This window comes from Alligator mississippiensis, chromosome 12 (assembly GCF_030867095.1).
Source record: "Alligator mississippiensis isolate rAllMis1 chromosome 12, rAllMis1, whole genome shotgun sequence".
Taxonomy (NCBI): Eukaryota; Metazoa; Chordata; order Crocodylia; family Alligatoridae; genus Alligator; species Alligator mississippiensis.
In genome coordinates this window covers 11850035-11870365 of record NC_081835.1, presented here as the reverse complement: position 1 = coordinate 11870365, position 20331 = coordinate 11850035, and the positions used below count along the sequence as shown (strand labels likewise).

The window sequence follows — 20331 nt, the reverse complement described above, 5'->3', positions numbered from 1 at the left end:
TACCTCTTTTGAAACAGCAGACACAAAATACATAAAAGCGGTCCTTTCTGGTCTCCTTACTGAACCACGGGCTTCCGCTGCATGCAATATTCAGCATGAATGTCAGGTCCTAACCTACACAAACAGGACAAGCTTAAGGCAGTTTTTTAATACGGGAGTGGCTTTCATTTTGTTTTCATTTTGCTTTAAGACTTTTTATTCTCTTTCCCTTCTGTATTTTAATTCCTGCAGCAATATACCTTTGGAAGTGGCAGAGAAGCTGCAAGTATTAAGTGGTTTTAAAAATATTTTGTTAATGTTCTTCTGCCCATGCATGTCCAGAGACAGAAAGTTCTTTTACCACTGAGGAGAATACAAATCATGTACGGGTCACCAGGAGCCAACACAGTGAGGGATCAGACAATTCCTGATGAAACCAATACGCTAGTACATAAATCAAGGCCAGACTTAAACACGACTGAAGGATGAACTTGTAAGTGGGTCACCTTATGCAGAGTATTATGAAATTAGTTAGCATTCTGCAGTGGCTCATGATCCAACAGCTGCCCATGATGAATAGGCATGAAGTCTGATTTATTGAAAAAACAAATTAAAAAAATGGGAATAGCAATATATCCTGCATGCTTTTCTGAGATGCAGACTACACAAGGCCACCTCTGGTGTGCGCGCCTTTGATCAGTCCCCAGCAGTTCGGGTTGGAACACCACCAGAGTGACTTTCAAACGCTAATAAAGTCGCTGCTTTGATTACCAAGGAAGAGTGGGAGTGCTACTATTCAAAACACTTAGTCAACATCTACACGAGACCCCATGAAATTTAGGCAGCCTCTACTGAGCCAAGAAACCTTAATTACTTCTAGCCAGCAGGAATTAGTTGGCAGAGGAGAAATGGAATAAAGTAATTTAAAATAGTTGGAAAAAATTCTTCTAAGATATTCTTTTATTAGGCAGATTTTATGCTGAGCTATTACAGATCTATCAAGCAATGCTGGTCTACCTGGGAGACAGTACTATGCACCTCAACAGCTAATTAGCTTCGATAGTTTTAGTCTGGAACGCAGTCAGCACCCATTTGGGGCAAGAGCCGCTTACAGCAATATAACCCCTGGGAACACTTTCCCTGCTTTGTATTCAGATGACATTTCCTGTAAGAGCAGTAGACATTAGAGAAAACCAGCCCTAACCCACCAACCTGTTGCTACCAACAGATGTTGATGGTATTAGGACAGGGGTAGAGGCAGGGCAAGGAAAGTTGCAGAACTATTAACACAGTGCTTTAGGCTGAATAACTGGCAACAAGCAAGTTGAAACTGGAGACGTAAGGTATAGAAATGAAGTAACCTTGGGACTGATTTTAGGTGCTGTCATACTTAACCACCTCTGTGCCAGATCATCAACAAAATGCTCAACATGTTCATGGAATTTGTAAATGATGCAAATGTAGGACAGGATGTCCTTCTATATTTGGATAGCTTCAAAAAAAGAAGTCAGGATGCTCACCTTACTTGGGTCATTTGACCACAGCAGCCTTTCCTGCCCAAGCGCAGGGGGGCTGGACCGGATGATCTCAAGGGGTCCCTTCCAGCACCTAACATCTACGAATCTATGACCTGGGGGGGGGGAGGAGGTGACCAAAAGAAAGCCTTGTGCGCCAATATAACCTGGACCCTTCATAGCATGAAGAAGCAAGGAAGGTAAAAATAATGAAAGTAGTGGGAATAAGCAGGAGAGTGGCACAAGCAGTAACAATATTCCCAGTATCTAGTTCCAGATAAAGCGAGCCTTGTGCTAAGCATGCAACTTGCTTTGAGGCTTCATGGAGCAGACAAGAACTACCAACTCTCCAAAAGGATTTCCGAGCAAATTAGACCACATGCGAGTCCATTATTTGAGTGCACGTGTCACTTAACGCGATCTGTAGAATTATCTCTGACCCGAAAAATCAATTATTTGAATGTGATGGTACGAGACTGTAAAAGGGATTTCCCTTTGTAGAACACATCTGTTTGTTTAAATGAGGCGGCCGTTATTTAAATAAAACAAAATTAAAAACTAATTAAATATATTGTTCATTTTAAACTGGTTATTTGGGACTGACCAGAACTGCTTGACAGGATCTATTCATTTAAAATAAGGAAAACTCAACCTCCTCGCCAACGTGTTTTCGGCCTTCTGAACACAACCTGACAACTTCTCGAAGCAGGGACTCTCAAATTTACAGGCAGCTAGAAAAACGGAAGTACAACAGGTAGCTGGAACATGCTACTTTCCTGCTAGTGACAGTAAGCAAGAACCAGGCCCTTACATGCAACTAATAATGTTTTATAACTAATCAAACCAAGCATCAGCTAGAGACAGAATGCGTGTTGCCTCCCAAGTTGTTCTTTGAGTAATAAGAGTTTCAGCCTCTCGGGCTAGTGTCTAATGTCAGCTGATTACGTATATAAAGAACCTCCACTTCAGAAAAGCCTTCCTTCGATGAAACTGGTAAAGGAAAGAAAAACAAAAAACACACACTTGCACAAAAAAAAACCTTCTGCACGAACGGCCCTAAAGAAATACCATGTATATGAGTAATTGTTATTTGCTAACAGATTTGACTGTTGTCTTTTCAAGCTCTACAGCAGACTTTTCCATTGCACTTCAAAGGAAAAAAAAAAAAAAAACAAAAAAAAACCAACCTAGTAAAAAGAACATTTCCAGTAAAGCATTTTCTGTGTGTGCCGTGCCTGTATTCAATGGCTGTCACAAAATGATTGTTTCAATTTAGGTCAGAATACCTAACACCTTCACACATATGAATCAACCACATGCCAGCTATCAAGATACTGTATTTTAAGAGGTGTGATCTTGCAAGTTGTGGTTGAGCAGGTAGTTGTAGGTGATAATTATGAGAGAGAGGCTTCTTTACAGATACCATCTTAGATTTATGTTAGAAACATACTTTATTATGAAGGGGAAAAAAAATTGGGACAACACCATAAGATGGAGGTGTTATTCCGGTTATGAAAAGCTTCGGGATTTTGACTTGAACATAAAACATCTTGTGACCAGGATCCTGGCTGCTGACGAGGCAGACGCAGTCAGGTTAATGCTCTGTGGTGTAAGAGCTAATACATTTCTACTTGATCCTAAAAGCACCAGTGGCTTTGTCCAAAATGAGCATTCACTCTCGTCAAAAGAAAGGGGCATACAGGCAAGTCACCGTGTGCCCAAGAGCAGAGCTCACGTTGCATAACTTGGAAGAGATCATAGGCAGGAAGGGACCTCACAAGATCATCTAATCCAGCCCCCTGCTCAAGGCAGGATTATCTCCGATTAAACTGCCCCAGACGATGTCTATTCAACCTGCCCTTGAAAATGTCCAAGGATGGAGATTCTACAGTTTCTCTAGGTAGCCTGTTCCAACGCCAGACCATCCTTAGTCATAAAGCTTCTCTGAATTTCCGGCCTAAATCTGCTCTGCTGCCACTGCTCCTAGTCCCATCACCTCCGGCCACCAAAAAAAGACCATCTCCATCCTTTCTGTAATCAGGTATTTGAAGCTAACAGTCACCTTTCTAGCATAGGGCAACACCCAAACTAGTTCCCAGCCTATACTGATTCCCCCTGACTCTGTACTGCCTCCTTGTAGATAGACTGGGGCTTAATGGACCAACTAGAACAGAAAGTTTAAGTCAAAAAAGTCTTTGTTTTGACCACAGCAGAACAACAGGTGAAAAACGAAAGCAGGATTCGGCTCGCAGACTCTGGGCCTCCTTCCTTTCTGATTTCGTCCAGCAGAGGGATTCAAATCACGGCACATGCAAACCAGGACCGCTAGCAGCAGCAAGGGATTGACCCACAGGATAGAACTGGATGGGTTGAACCTGATCATTAAACACATAATGGGACTCCAAGGCAGCATATTACAACACCACAAAGTGTGGAGCCCAGATGGTCCTTCGGCATTTGCTCCTTTAAAAGTTTATGTAGGAATGACTCGCATATACGAGTCAAGTGAGATGCATGAACGACTATCTGGGTAGTTTAAACCTACCCCACTGTTTGCACCCTGCTATGAACTTCTGTGCTCCTGTTGCACCCAGCCTCTGCCTTACAGTTGCTAGCAAACCACAGATGCACAAGCCAACTTCTGCTTTTCCATGTCTTCACTGTAGATGCATGAAGAATTTCCTCCAGGAGCCTGCTGGTACCTGCATTCTTCCTGCCTTCTAGGCCCCCCCATATGGGGTTATACATTGATTGTCTTGCAGCATTTAGCACGCAGGTGCAGAACCCTTCTGAATTGTCGAGTCGGGCAACTCGGCCTTTGGAAACCATTCCCCTGGCATGCCTCAGCAGCATCCCAGTCAATCCACGTCTCTGTACAGAAGAAACCTCCCCTTGTCTTGGCCAATAAAATAGGATAACTGCCCCATATACGTTTTCTTCCCTCTCTGCCCCCATTTCCAGATCGACCCCCCAAATTTGAAATAAGAACCACAAATATTTTTATTAAGTTTATTTGCTGTTTAAGTCTGTTGCACAGCATCCCCACAGCTTCAGTAGTGGGAGAAGTACTTTGCTAATAAAATATTTACACAGAGCAGACTGCAAGGACGCATTTAGTCATGAGGACTGGGTCTGTTACCAAACCTACATGTTGTCCGCTTATATATAAAAATTTTAACATGAGACAAAATTCTGTTTGATAACAGTCTTTTGCCATGAAACAAGAAATATCACATGATGGAGGAGGTCATGAGGTTTGTTTCATCGATGCCGACTTCAGTACAGGCAGCTTTAGAACATCAATGAAATGCAAGATCTCAAAGCACGGTGGCAAACTGCCAGCCAATTAAAGCAAATGCAGACTTCTTTCTGACACCAGAACAGGGGTAGGGTAATCATGATCAATTGCTATAGCCACAGTATGAAAAAATGCCCTAACACTTCTATATACTAAATGCATATGACAACACAAGATCTTCAATTGCAGTTAAAAAAAAATTAAAAGACAAGGGAGGGTTTCCTACGAGCATTTTCAAATGGGGAACAGCAGTCACCCACACAAACCATTCACAACTAAAAACTTCCAAAGTTTAGCTTTCAGCTGCATTTGCACTGCCTGCCTTTGAACTTACAAACCTCTGGCTTTAGATTCTCCAGGAGAAGAGCATTACCCTTTCCTTGTTTCTCGGTGCAATTTAACAAGCTTCTGTAGGCAAAATATGGAAAAATCTGTATTTCTAAAGCAGATTGTTCCCACGCATGCATCACCGCTCAGCAAAGTACACAGGGTGTGACACCTTTCATCCATCTTTATAGCATTCCACATTTTGACACTTAGCATGTGGCTGTTTTCATTTAATGGGAACAGAAAGGCAGAGCGAATCCAGCACAAGTAACCATTCTTTCTCACGGAGGTAAGGCTGATCCTTATAACCAGCTCAAATACAAGAAGACCGCCCCCAAAAAAACCAACCCCCCCCCCAAAAAAAAAACAGCAGATGGAATTTTTCAGTAAATCTAGAAACTGAAACTTCTATTAATGAATTCCTCATTGCTTTTTCCTAGGGGCTACCAAAAATAGAAGCCTCCTAAACCAAACAAGAAGCCTTCTTCCATCTTTGCTCTACTCAGGTCTGAATAGAGTTACTGAAAGGTTTACTAGCCCATTATTTTTTCTGACTCCTTGATTGGGGTTGTGGGTAGAAAATAAATTTTGGAGGAAAAAAGTCTAGAGCCAAAATCAAAGCGACTCAATGGAAGAACGACATGAGGCTCTTGGTACGGCTGTAATAAAAATCAAGTGAAGAAAGAATTATGTCAGATCAGTTTGTCTGACCCTCCTGTTTAATCACAGGCCCTTACATTTCTTCCAAAATGACGACACAATGATCACTATCATAATCTGTATTTTACCATTCTGGATACACAAGAAATCCACAGACCAATGCACATATCTGCACAGAACCGGCTATCACCTTAAAACACACCAAGAAAGCTGTAATATGCAGCCAAGCCCTCAGATACCATCAGATTTGTACTGAGAACACCTGTGATCGTCACCTCACAAGTCTGAAAAAAGGCTTTCACTTAACAAGAACACCCCGAGAGAGAGAGAGAGAGAGAGATCGAGAGAGATCACACTTTTGAAAGAGCCACCCAGTACCATGCGAAGAACTGCTGAGGTACAGAAGAAAACCCACCATGAATCGCACACCACTGGTTATGACGTATCACCCCTGCCCAGAACCGATACAGAAAATCCTCCAACAATTTCAACCTATAGTAGAAGATCCAATTCTTGAAAGACATCTTCCCAGAACCACCCATCCTAACCTTCAAACAAGCACCAAACCTGGCTAACCTCATCACCAGAAGCAAGCCTCCTACAGCCCAAAACACATCAAATAGATCCAGACCATGCCATGACAAGAAATGTAAAACCTGCCAACACCTCTCCACCACCACAATTACTACACCCCACAACGGAGCCATCAGCATTCTTGGATTTTACAGTGGCACCACCAGACATGTAATACATCTCATCCGGTGCACCAAATGCCACGGTGGAAAACACATAGGAGAGACCAAACAACAACTGCGCTCCAGAATGAACGCACACTGGAAATCCATGCAATAACCAGTGGTTTCACAATGAAACCACTCTCTCCAATCTCTCAGTTCTAATCCTCAAAGGGAATTTACAAAATACCTTTCACAGATGAGCCTACGAACTTCATAAGTCTACTGGATACAAAAAATCATAGACTAAATATAGACATTGAATTTATGACATTATAACCTGCTTAAAATCTGACTCTCCAGGTACCTCTCCACTACTTACTAGCTGCATCCATTTCTCCCCAGCCCCTACCCCCAAATCCGTCTCTCACCCACTGACTCCTCAATTTACATCTTTACTGACTGGCTTTCTTGCATGCAGACCAGCCTCCAACTTCTTTACTATTCCGTCTATCCAGGAAGAGCACAGAGCAACTGCAGATGCTTCCTCAGCCTGACTAAGTGTATTAATACCCAAAAGCTTGCAAAGAAGAATTTTTCCAATTATGAGTTGGTCCTATAAAATATATCAGATTTACCCAAGAACCTCGTCTGCCTTTCTTCCAAAAAGGCATCCAACCAGCCTTAGTTTGAAGGCATCAAGTAGTGAGGAATCCTTTGGTAATCTGTTCCACTTCTTAATATCCTCAGTATTAAAAATGTGTGCCTAATTTTCTAGTTGAATTCGTCCAGCTTCAGCTTCAAACAACTGGTTGGGGGCTGGGGGGGTGCAATGCCCACGGGGAGTGGGGAAAAGAGAAGTTGGGCTTTTTTGGTGGGGTTGTCTTTGTCCTTTGCATAAGAATATCTTCCAGCTCCTGCTGTTTTCTTTCCATGAAGGTACTTGTACGATACAATATAGTCCAACATATTTCTGATCAGCTACAGAGGCTCATCTCTAATCCTCAAGCACTTTTTCCAACGCCCATCAGTTCTGTGACACTGTCCAGCATATCATCTTCCTCTCTAAAGACTATTAGTAAAAAAAAAAAAAAATAATAAAAATAATTTCAACACACCATATCATCTTCCCCTTTCCACAAAACAATGGGAACTTTGACAATCTCAGGTGCATCTCAGAATCCCAAAGGTTTACCATATGTTAATTAGGAGTGTGCGAAACAGGCCCCCAAAATCGGGGACAGCTATTCGATTCATTGATTTGGATCAGAGTCCCCAATTTGAATTGGCTGAATCCAAATTTGAATATTTGATGCCAATTCAGAGAATCAGCGATTTGGCTGTAGACACGGCTTTAAATGTTTTTTCTACACATCTTGAGGTACCAGGCGCAGCTCGTGAATGCTGCGATGCTGGGGCGGATGGAGTGTCCCACAAGAGTGCGGGAAGAGTGCGCATGCTTGGCATCGTAAGAAGTGGACCAGCTGTAGGGGGACCCTGGGTCCCCCTACAGCTGTAGGGGGACCCCAGGTCCTCCCCCAGACCCACAAGACACTAGTTGCCGAGCCGAGGGCGCAGGGGTCCCGGACCCAGAAATGCTTCTGGTCCACTTGCGAGCCTGCTGTCAAGCTAGCTGGGGAGCCCCCCACGTTTCTATGGGACGCTCCATCTGCCCCAGCATCGCAGCATTCACGAGCCGCCTGGTACCTTGAGGTATGTACAAAAAACATTTCAAGTCGTGTCTGAGGCCGAATCTATTTGGAGGGTTCTGATTCGTTTCGGAGATTCGAATCGAGTCAGGGACCGAAGCTTTGCACAGCCTTAATGCTAATGGCAAAAACGACAGGTAGCTAAATGTACGGAGCCCTGAGAAGTGGAAGTACAAAGCTAGGCCAACTGTAATAGCACAAATACTTCAATGTCTCATGCAGTAATGGGTTGCAAACAGGTTAGTTAACCATTAAAAGCCAACGATCTGCCCTTTGTAGATTGAGGCAGAATTACGAGGAAGGCTCTAAACTCACTGATGGCAGCACCATGCTTATTTTAGAGCATGATGAACTACCTTCAGCATGATGAAGGTTAATACAGACTAAGCTAACTTCCACACAGTAAATTTGTTTAACTACCAGGTGCCAGAGGAGTGCCAAATAGAAAAACCTCGAGTGCCATGATCCAGCTGAAGGCAGCTTGTGTCTGGTTCTCACCTTTCAAAGGCTTATCAGATTGTGCTCATGTCTGCGTGTGCACACATTTGTCACCTTTATTGGGAACCTGTTAACCTATTCAGTTAACTGTTAGCTAGACCTGCCCTGAAACTCAGTCATTCATACTGTGAACCAAGAACCAGGAAAAAACTAACATGAGCTTCTTGCATCAGATCATTTGGCTTCTGTTCCCAGACTTGGTAATTACAGGCTTTATTATATGCTCTGTTTGCACGCTCATGTTGTGAAAAGTATAATCAAAACCCATTTAAGAAATACTGTATGCAAGGTAAGTCAGTTCAGACTTGCTCTTCTTTCTGAAATCGGATCGCCCTTCCTTCAGAAAGCGTGGGGGCTGGCATCCAGACGAAGCAGTATCTTTGGCATGCGGAGGACAGAACGTTTTCTGGACCATGCCTCTGGGGCTTCACAAAGCACTGGTGTCACGACTACCTCAAATCAATTAGGAGAGATCCCACTAATAGGCAGGGTAAGAATCTGGAGAAGAGAGCTATCCAGGATTTTTTTTTTTCTTCTTTCAAAGAAGGTAACCCTGTCAAAAGTTCACTGACTTGTACTGAAATGCTGTTAAAAGCCCTGCCCTGCCCATAAAATAGAACCAGACATCAATCAAAGGATGCTGGGTCACGAGAAAGTGTGAACATGGCAAGGCAGGGATACTTCCAAGAAGGTCCCTTCAGTACTGGAAAAAAGCTTACCTAGCTGTGCTTGAATCAAGGGGTATTTTACTTCACCTTGATGTTAGAAAGAAATTACTGAAAGGGAAGTTACGTTGTCTTGGTTATGCAGACAGACCACCACTAGGAATCACTGGAAAAAAAACTTTGGTGCATTTTCTAAGCTTCTCATTTGCCCAGGTCTTGTTCAGAGCTGGACTACATGCAAGCAACCATGCTGCATATTTTAACCTGCAAATGGTGACGGTAACACTGAGTGCAGAATAGGAAACAGTCTATGCTCTGGCTAACCAGGATCTCCAAATAAAATAAATTCAACTCTATCCCTCCCCCCCCAAGGCACGTGCATGCAAGTACAGACGCACATGCACACTTTTGACTTTTCTGTCTGTTAAGCCCTTATGCACTTATTCCTCAAAAACAAAACAAAAAAAATCCATTGTTCGGTAGCTTCAATAATACCATTAGACCCATGTAACAAAGTTTGTTTGCTGAAACATTTCGCACAGTGAATGCATTCTGCAGCCCGAATTAAACCCATAAGGAACATCATCAGAACGATCTCACTAGCCAATTCTCATTGTGAACTGTAAAGCTTCCTTTAACTGCTGCAAGCGCGGAGGGAATGTCCTGCTACGTCTTCCACAACCACCGCACAAATACTTGCGTTGCTGATGCTACCCTGCAGGGCTATACTCTGAACTGGAAACTGTCCTAACAACAGATCTGATTAAGAAGACTCTTGGAGAGAAGGACACAGCTGCTTAGCAACAGACCCATAATAATGCTGCTCTTCCCCCTCAAGCAATAAAATGAAATCAAGTGGGAGAGCTAAGACACTCATTTCTGGAAGAGCCCTTGTATTAGAAGAGCTTCTTCTGCTGCAGCATTTTAAACCCTGCTAGTCTCCAATTTAGGGCTGGCAGTTAATTCACAGGAGGCACCCAGGTAAAAAAGCAGCACAGAGGCAATGAAGCGAACAGAGATGAGGAGATGCAAATAAAACAACACAGCTGAGTTAAGGTAGGAAGGTGAGGGTTCACTTTGCCATTTGAAATTCCTGCGACGTGGGAGCAGATGGGTCTCCGAGCAGGGGAGACTCGGGGCCCTGACCTGCTTCAGCACCGCGGCCTGTTTGAGTTACTCCTGCACGCACGTGCACACGATGGGTCATGTGCTTAAATCCATGCAAAAGAAAGAACACGTCTCCTACTTCCTTAGATAGCCAGAGAGCCATGTGTAGGTGTGAGAAACAAGGAAGTCTACAGACTCCAAAAAAGAGGAGGAAAAAAAAAAAAAGTGTAAAATCTTGAGAGACAGGGGAATTAAAGAAAAACCATAGCAACAAGTCAGTCCACCTACCCAAACCACCCACCCACCACCAGTTTCATTTGCTGACGCACTTCAAAAACAAGCTGGCTCCTACCAGCTCTGGAAGGTGAGCAAGCCCCGAGAGCTCATTAAATTCCCTCCTCAGCTACTCTTGTATGCCTGCAGCTAGTGAGCAAGTAGGATATAAATAGAAGTTATATAACATCTCTTTGTTGATTCCTGTGCTTACAAAAAAAAATGCAGCATGACCTTGTTTTTCTGAATAGCTTGTCTCTGCCTGCTTGTGGAGGACTTTAATCCTGCTAGGGATCATCTTAAAAGTTTAAAGACATGTGGATTTCACAGACAGAGGGATATTTGGTTACATATAAAGAATTAGCCAAATGCATTTTATATTCCATTCTATTATAAAACTGCACCTAACCGTAGAGAGAAGCGACCCTGGTCTCTTAAGGGGAGAGACATGGCAATAGCTCTAAAGTACGTACAGTTGCTCTATACGCCTAAATAGTCTGCGCCACAAGTGGATTAGTAGGCAAGACTCCCATATAGCTCCCTCTCCTAATTTCCACCTGTATAAACATCCCAATATAAGGAATTTGTCTCAATTTGAGAGCAGCAAGCTGTCTTTCTAGCAGCAATGCTAAGCTTCAGCATGATGTTAGGATGCAGGAGTAGTGATGAATCCATTGCTTGCAAGGGGCAACTTGCAACAGCTGGAATACAGCTAGTCCATACTCATACCCTTCCCACCCCACATCTGTATCTTATTACACCCAATAAAGGGAACTCTTAAATAAGGACAAAGGCACTAATGATTTAGTAGCAGCAATTCACTCCATATTACAGTGCTTCACTGGGAATTATACTGTATTAATTCCATGCTTCAGGGTTTCTGCTAATTGCCTGCAGGGACCAAGCAGAAATTCTCCTCCTATGAATGCATTACTTGGCTTCTAGGCTGTTTTGCCCCCACCCCTGCTCCTCCTCTCCTCCCCAGTCTTCCTTAAGCACCAGGCATTGGCTGGACAGCACATGATACCCCTAATGGTATTGAAAAACTTCTTAGGCTCCTCCTGCCTGAAGGACACTGCTTGCATGCTAAGGACTGAGGTACTATGTAACCCCCATGTTTGGGTCAGGAAACGATCTTCCCCACGGCCAGATTAGCAAGGACTGAGGGAGTGGGGTCCTGATGCAAGACCAAGTCCATTTCCTTGGATCACCTGGGCATATTTCACTTACCTAATTACTAACCATTGACAAGGGCCGTCACACTGGTAGAGACCTCGTCTCTCCAGTCTCTTCTAGTGACACAAATTTTAGGGCTATTTTGGGAACTAAAAAGATCACAGGTTTGTTATAGGGTACTTTGTGACTGTAATGCATTGGAGTGCCAAAGCAAAAAAGGCTTCTGGATCCTTCTGGAGAAGCATCTATTCCAGGTTTGCATAAATATGGTGCCTAGACTCAGCGACCGGGAAAGTAAACTTCCACGCCTGATCCCAACCGGGCAGGGGCAGCACAGGGTCCCGTGGCTCACTCCCAATGTGCAAGCACCGGACAGGGGCAGTACAGGACCTTGGGGCCTGATACCAGCCAGGCAGAGGCAACATGGGGGCCCATGCTATTCCCACCTGGCTGAGATTAGACTCCAGGGGCTCTACACTGCCCCCACCCAGCCAGGATCAGGTTCAGGGGCCCTGTGCCACCCCCACCCAGCCCCCACACTGCCCTGCATGCCTAATTTAGCACACAGCCACAACCTATAGGGATCCCCACAGATCCATGGGGAGCCCTGCCTGCTGGATGACACTGCTCCAGCGGCTGGATCTGGCCCTAGGAGAAAAGAACACGTCTCCTACTTCCTTAGATAGCCAGAGAGCCACGTGTAGGTGTGAGAAACAAGCGCCCTTGGTCAATATGTATAAACCACTGAAGACTGGCTTAATCTTCTTGGAACATTTCAGAAACACACTGGGGGAAAAAAGATCAAGTGCTATTTTGAGCTGGCCATCCATGAACCAGCTCCATGTGGGGACACGTCATTCTGTGCCCAGTGCCTGGTCATCCCCACCCCTCTACTCCAAACACATGCAAACAAAGATTTGAGGAAGAGAGGATGGATGGGGGTGGGGATGCCCCTGGAAGACTGACAAAACCCCCACTCCCAGCTTTCCCCCTACCCCACCTGGGCAAGCAGACTATGGGAGCAGAAGCAGGGCCTTGAAGTCCCCAAACTATACAAGAACCACGTCTCCCTCATCACTGTTGCTGTCCCTGGCTGAGCCCAGATGGAGCAAAGCAGGAGCGATTCTAGAGCATGCCCCCAACCTCTGGAACAGCAACATTGGCAGGTTGGGAAGAGGGATGATGAGAGGAGAGGGGAAGCACTGCTGAGGATGATGGGGAAGGAACGGGGAGGGGATCTGCTTTAGGGACTGGACTGCTCCTGTCACGGAGTGCTCAAAAAAAGGAGAAGTGCAACTGCACCACTGTGCCCCCTCTGGATCTACCCTTGCCAGATGTTGAGGGGCTGTGTGACCCCCTTCTTGTGGTTCCTGGTGGGGCTGCATGATCCAGGACATCCTGAGATCTCTGGGGCTTTTCATTATCTGCCTTGAAAGCCACGCTGTCAAGTTCACTTCCCTGCTAGAGATCTGTGCTCCAGATGGCCAGGCTCATTTAGGCCAAGGGGGAGGAGTAGATGGGTTTCTAGGGGCTGCGTGGTGTGCCTTCCCTCGGCATCCCAAAGCATCAGGTCTCTAGATGGGAGGTAAAATTGATGGTGCAATGTTCAGGGCAGGGGAGGAAACACGGCAGAGATCTTGGGAAGCCCCTGGAGCGCACAGCCCCCGAGGAATGACCAATAAGGAACCAAACAGCCTCCCAGCACTTGGCAACCCCTCCACTCCTCCAGGGAAGGTACAAGGGTCTGGGGTCTCGACCACCCCTGGTGGAGTTGCAGCAGCAGTGCAATTCCTAAAAGGGGAGCGTTCGACTTTAGACTCCTTAAACTACGTCTGAGCCAACTCTCATGTCCAGAGCCAATTATGAACCGGTTCCAAATTCGTGACATTCTTGGAATGGCTCAAGTATTACATCTGCCTGCACCCTTAGAGTTTTACTTGTTCTAGTAGGAGTTTCACTTAACTGTATCTAACCTCTGCATACAGTACCTACAGTGATTATTAATCACTGCTATGGTGTAAGAGGTGTTTCACAGACAAGCAGAAGGACGAGATTATTGCCCAAAAGGGATTGTTGGCAAATCATGTGGGGCAGTGCGTTGAAGAGTTGAGTCCAAGAGTCTGTCACAATTAGCCTTGACACTATTCTTAGGAATGCTGTAAGCAGGTAACACTTTTACTCATTGGGAAATGTTGATAACCTCCTTGCAGATGTTAATTTAAGAAAACAAAACAACCCCCCCCCCCAACAACCCATGGTATTAGTTGCCCATACAGATGTTGCATCCATCTTGCCTGGTTTGAACAATATGGTTTCAGAACCCTTTACAAAATACCTGGGGGGTGAGGTGGGGGAGGCAGTTCTCGTCATTAAGAGCTGTCCTTTGATCATTAATGGCAGCTGTGGTGGAAAAGGATATATTTCCCAACAGCAAAGCTGGTAGATGAAGATGACAGTAACCACAACCACTGCCTTGTGGATTACTTTAGGTGAAGTGAAGGCTAAGGGAGTAAACCCTGACAGAAAATCTGGAGTGGAGCCCCTAAGGCAGTTAGGCAATTAATGCAGTCTTCTTTCTGGCAGCTCCTACAACTTTCCCGGCTCCACATCGCATCAGTTCTACCTTTCCAGTGGATTAGTTGGCAAAGCTGAAAGGGTGACTCCAATGCTTGGGCAACTCTTGATCACCTAGCAATTGCCCAGACTCGTGTGCCCTGGAGAGGTTACTCCAGCTTTGCTAACAAGTTGAAACAAAAGGTGTTAAGTTACTGGTTACAAGCCATGGATCGACCGGCATAGATCCAGGCGCCAGGGGTCGTCTCCGACAGCGGGAGAGGTCATCACACCTCATTGGAAAACTACCGCCTGCCTCAAGCTGGGCAGTTCGCAGCCAATAAAGGTATTTTCCTGCCACAGTCTGATGCTTCAATGGGTGCTTGGAGCTTAGAGATTCAACCAGAAAGCAGACTACTATCCACACCACCAGCTACCACAAAAAAATGCAAGGAAAAAAAACCTAACTTTCAATCCTAAAGACTGGAAGTTGGAATGTACACAGAGTGACCCCAGGTATATCCGACAACCTCCAAGTCACTGTCGATGCATGCAAAGCGGCAGTCATTGATGCAGAACTGCCGAGACTGAACGTTGATATTGTCGCCCTACAACAGACCAGACTACCAGGCACTGGCTGCCTGAAAGAGAAGAACTACACCTTTTTCTGGTGTGGAAAACAGCCCAAAGAAATCAGACAGCATGGTGTTGACTTTGCAGTAAAAAAAAAAATAAAAAAAAAATAAGCTGCTGTTTGCAAAAGTACCCCCCAAGCAAAGGCTCCAAAAGATTAATGGCGCTTTGATTCACTGCTGCCTCTGGTCCCGTCAAACTCTTATGTGCATACGTTCCAACTCTCACTGCTTCATCCAAATGAAAGGACGGCTTCTGCGGTGAGCTTAGTGTCTCATTCAATAATAATTCACCTAATAAAAGAATCCTCCTGCTCAGAGACTTCAACGCAAGGGTTGGCACTGAGCATGCTGACTTGCCTCACTATTTGGGCACCAATGGTGCCGGCAAAAAAAAGAAAAAAAACCAAAACGGACAGTGTTTGCTTGAACTATGTTCATGCAATGAGCTATGTATAGCCAATTCTTTCTTCAACATGAAACCTCAACCAAGTATCTTCGCACCACCCACAATCTGGACACTGGCATCAATTCAACCTGATTATCACCTGCTCAAGAGACTTCCGTGATGTAACCATTATGCAATGCTATCAAAGTGCCGACTGTGATACTGATCATTCACTGGTATGCATTAAAGTCAAACTGCATCCCAGGAAGTTGTCAGGAGAGTTTCTTGATCTTGTACTACAAATAAGCTGACAAAGCTGAAGGCACATCATCTCAATTCATTAAAAAACTCTCTCCAGGGCTGGCTCTATCATATCTTAAGCCGTATAATACTGCTGAGGAGAAAGGGGTTCTGCTCAAAGGAGCTATCCATCAAACTGTTTGGACTCCTGTGGTACCTTGCATTGCAGCTCAAAAGACTGGTTCAACTGGTGTGACCCTAGCCACTAACTTCCAGGCTAGGATCTTCGAGAGATCCAGCAAAAGGTCAAATGTACAGCGAGCCAGTGTGCAAATGATTATTGGCTACAACTGTGTGAAAGTAGCCAAAAAAGCTGCTGACCAAGGAGACATGCAAGCAATGTATAGGGGCATCAGGAGAGCTCTCGGGCCTGTTCCAGGGAAGACCGTCCATTTAAAAATCCTCCGCAAGTGAAGTCATCAATAACCACAATAAGCAGATGAACTGATGGGTTGACTACTCAGAACTCTATTCTTGTTAAAATGTGGTCTGTGACTTCCCTCTTGATGCACTCGAAGACCTCTCAACCCTGGTAGCACTTGACCACGAACCAACTGTAGACAAAGTAGAAAAGGCCATCAATCGGCTTGTTTATGGTAAAGCCCCAGCTGCAGATGGGGCTTCAGAATTTCATACCTGCTGAAATTATTAATTATAGGAAACCCGTTCTCCTCTTCCAGCTGCACGAGCTAAATATGTACGTGTTGGAGAAAAGGTGAAGTTCCTCAAGAGATGAAGGATGCAAGCATAGTCACTGTGCAAAAACAAAGGTGATGTGAGCAATTACAATAACTATCGCAGTATATCCTTACTTTGTATTATTGGGAAGCTGTTCACCAAAGTTGTCCAGATAAGACTGCAGACCCCCATGGACAGAGTCTCCTCCAAGTCTCAAAGTGGTTTTGGATCTGGTAGATCCACAGTGGATATATGATGCTGTCCTCGAGACAGCTACAAGAAAAACGTCATGACCAAAGCACAACTCTGTACGTAACATTTGTCAATCTCACCAAAACTTTTGATCTTGTCAGTAGAGATGATTTGTTCCGAATCGTGAAGAAGACTGGCTGCCCTCCGAAGCCGCTGAGCGTCAAGTCCTTCCACGCTGGCATGCATGGAACGGTGCAGTTTGAGGGGCACTTTCGGAAGAACTTGATTTCAAGAGTGGTGTCAAACAGAGCTGTCTTGGCTCAGATGCTTTTGGGGTTTTTCTTTGCTGTCCTCCTCAAATATGCATCCAGTGGCCGTTAAGAAGGAGCATACCTTCCAACCAGATTCAATGGGAAACTCTTTAACCTTGCTCGTCTCAAAATAAAAACAAAAACCTGAGAAGTTCTTGTCCATGAAAGGCTCTTTGCCGACAACGCAGTGATCATTAGTCATTCAGAAGGAGGACTGCAGTCTCATGGATCACCTTCCTCATACTTGTGATTATTGCAGCCTGACCCTTAGCCTAAAGAAGACAGTAGTCATGGGTCAACAAGCTGACCACCCCCCTGAAGTTGGAATAAATGATGAAAGCCAGGAAGTGATCGAAAAAATCCCTTATTTGGGCTTCACTGTCTCGCAAAAATCTTGGCTTCGGAAGCCAAAATTAACGCTCACATTGGAAAGGCAAGCAACGGCATAGCTAAACTTCAGAAGAGTTTGGAAAAACAGAGTGCTCACACTGTTGACAAAGACATCCATCTACAGTGCTTGCGTACTTAATGTTCTATTGTACGACAGCAAAACGTGGACTCCTTGTGCCATGGAAGAAAGAAAATTGAACAGTTTTCATCTTTGGGGGTCTCTGCTATATCCTGGGCATAACATGGAGCAACAAAATCTCTAACTCCACTGTTCTGGTTTGGGCCAAGTTACCCGGTATGTTTGTGCTACTGAGACAGAGACACCTCCTTTGGTTAGGACATGCAAACTGTATGAGCAATGGCTGAATCCCCAAGGACATACTCTATGGTGAGCTGACCATTAGCAAACATCAACATGGATGGTCCCGACTGTTTTGTTGATGTCTGCAAGAAAAACCTTTTATGAGCTGTACATCGGTGGTCAATGCTGGGAATTAACTGCTTCGGACTACTGCGAGTGGAAAGCCACCATGAAGCAGGGCCTACATCACTTTGAGACGGAGAGGGTCAACAATGAGCTAGAAGAGGCATCAGAAGCAGGCAATACAAAACGGTATTTGGCATGCTAGTGCAAGCTCAACCAAGTCCGTATATGTAGTTTGTCGGAGGGTCTGGCTGTCGTGCTTCAGGCTCCTCAGCCACTCAAAAAGCTTTGTTGGTACCTGACAACCTAAAGGAGACCATGGGGATTTTTCTAGTTTGCCAAAGGGCACAATCCCCATGGTCTCCTGAGACTGGTGGCTGCCAATGAATGAATGAATGAATGTTGCATCAAAAAGCTACTAAATATGTAAGATACACATCCTGTGCGTTGTTTTTGCCCATCCTGTATGCGTAATGTATTTCCATGCATGTGCAAGCCTACATGCAAGCACACACATACGTACACACACACACACACACACACACACACACACACGCGTGCGCATATATAAAGTAATTGTTTTTCAAGGGTGAAAGGACCAGAGATCATCAGGTTTTTCTTTTGGAGCAAAAGCTTAGGATCACTGCCTACCAGAGTCTGGTGCTCAAGAAGGCGTTCTCACCATTACATTCCCTTGTAAAAAAAGAAGCTGCTAAATTTTGGTCCACTGAAGTGTTTGCATCACCCAGATTTTGTGTGCATGCAACACTTCCAACTGAATGTTGAGCTGCTTTGTAAAAGTAGTTTTTACACAAATTATAACATTACATATTTTAATTAAATTAAGACAATGTGCCTAGTATAATAATTCCACATTATTCAGGTTCAGGAGACAGCCAGGCACCAAGTAAGGCACCAGAATAAGCAAGCCAGTCACCGTGTTGATGACTACGGACCACAAGGTGTAGTAGCATCTTTCTACTTTGCTGAAGGCATGACAATGGTCCTGACTTTGCATTTCCATTTACTGCCTGAATGCTGACGGTTTTAGGGGTTAATATCAACTGCCTGGTGCAGACTGACACTCTAGGCCTCTAGACTCTGCAAGCTGTCCCATGTAGCTGTTTGGGCGAGACAGTGATACCATTAAGTATGCTAGAAAAAACCTGAGGTAAAACTGGAAAAAAATTAGGTAATTGGGTATTATCCAGTTAAATGTTACTATTTTTGTAAGTTTGAACAAGTTGCAGAATTTTATATTACATGCAATTAGCAGACAGTGGGCTAGGGAGCATGTAGGACCTTCGCATTTCAGGAATAATATGGAAAGCAGCTGTTTTACTGACTACTTTACTGCTGATTATTTCAGCAATGCCACCATGTTTATAATTCCATTTTTGTGATTAGGTTTGAAGGCAAACATCCCAGTAAGATGGATGGTTCAGTTCTCACCTTTTGGCTGTCTGCAAACTCAGGAATGGAAGCAGTTTCATATCTGGAAAAGGCACTGCCAGCCAATCTCACAATCAGAGTTAAGTATCTGAAAGGTGTTGGGAGCACCCATCCTGCAAAGGCTATTGACAGCTGGCACAGAGCTCTGATGGCTAGCTGTAGCTGTCCAAACAGAAGCCAAATAGAAATTTCAACTGAAGAGACAGCTGAGTCGGAGGGCAGTGGCAGTGCAACACAGCGGAGCAGAACAGCATGATTTTCAAGCAATTTCCCATTGCTAGATATAAGGATTTTATGTAACTGAATAGCTGAAAGACATCAGGTGGATTCTGCATGGAGCCTGCAAGATTTGGAGGTGAGCCCTCCAAGAACCGAAACTCTCAAGTGCTTTTTGTTCTTAATACTGAGCGTGGCATAATGGCACCCGTGCGCTCAGCAAACCTGCTCCCTTGCCATGGCCGGAGCCCCAGCTAAACGTTAAGAGCCCACTAAGGGAAAATAATAACGATGGGACTCCCCTGTGCAACAAACAAACGAGAACAAAATCTCAATCCCATTCCTTTCCATGTATCACTTATGCAGTGTTTACTGAACTCCGATCAGTCACCTTGAAAGACAACAGAGTGCAGAGAGGTCAGGGAGCCCACGATTTAGCTTGTCAGACCATTCGTACGGGTGCTGCCTACAAAGTAAAGAACCCAGCCTGACAGTCTCATGTCAGGGTACTTTTGCAAGGCTGGCACCTAGAATTGACACCTTTTACTTGTGAGCAGAGCCGATATAATATGGAAATTAAGATACAAATATGGAAAACCGCGATGCCATTTCCACTGTCACTTTTCAGAGAACAAATCTCACTTCCACTGTAAGCTCCAGACCTTGGCTCAGCATACCTTTTAGATTCCTGCTGATTCATTATCTTTTGCTTGCCTACAGTATCTCACTATAATTCTGCCTCTTGGATACAGCATGAAGGCCTTAACGTACATGCTCTCAAGGGTGCCCCTTTCAGAGGGCACGTTCTTTTGGTCCCCGTACCCTATTGCTCCTTTTCCCAAGCAGCTCCACATATGGGAATTGGGAAGAAAAGAAAGCAGATGCACGGCATTACAAAGCAACTCCCTGGTCCTC

General features: G+C 44.7%; 1 protein-coding gene across 3 annotated transcripts in view; it reads right to left on the bottom strand.

The window, feature by feature from the left end:
• The window catches only part of ITPR1 (inositol 1,4,5-trisphosphate receptor type 1), a 219001-nt gene that overhangs the window by 55357 nt on the left and 143313 nt on the right, over positions 1 to 20331 (bottom strand). The gene's annotated exons all lie outside the window — the stretch shown is intronic.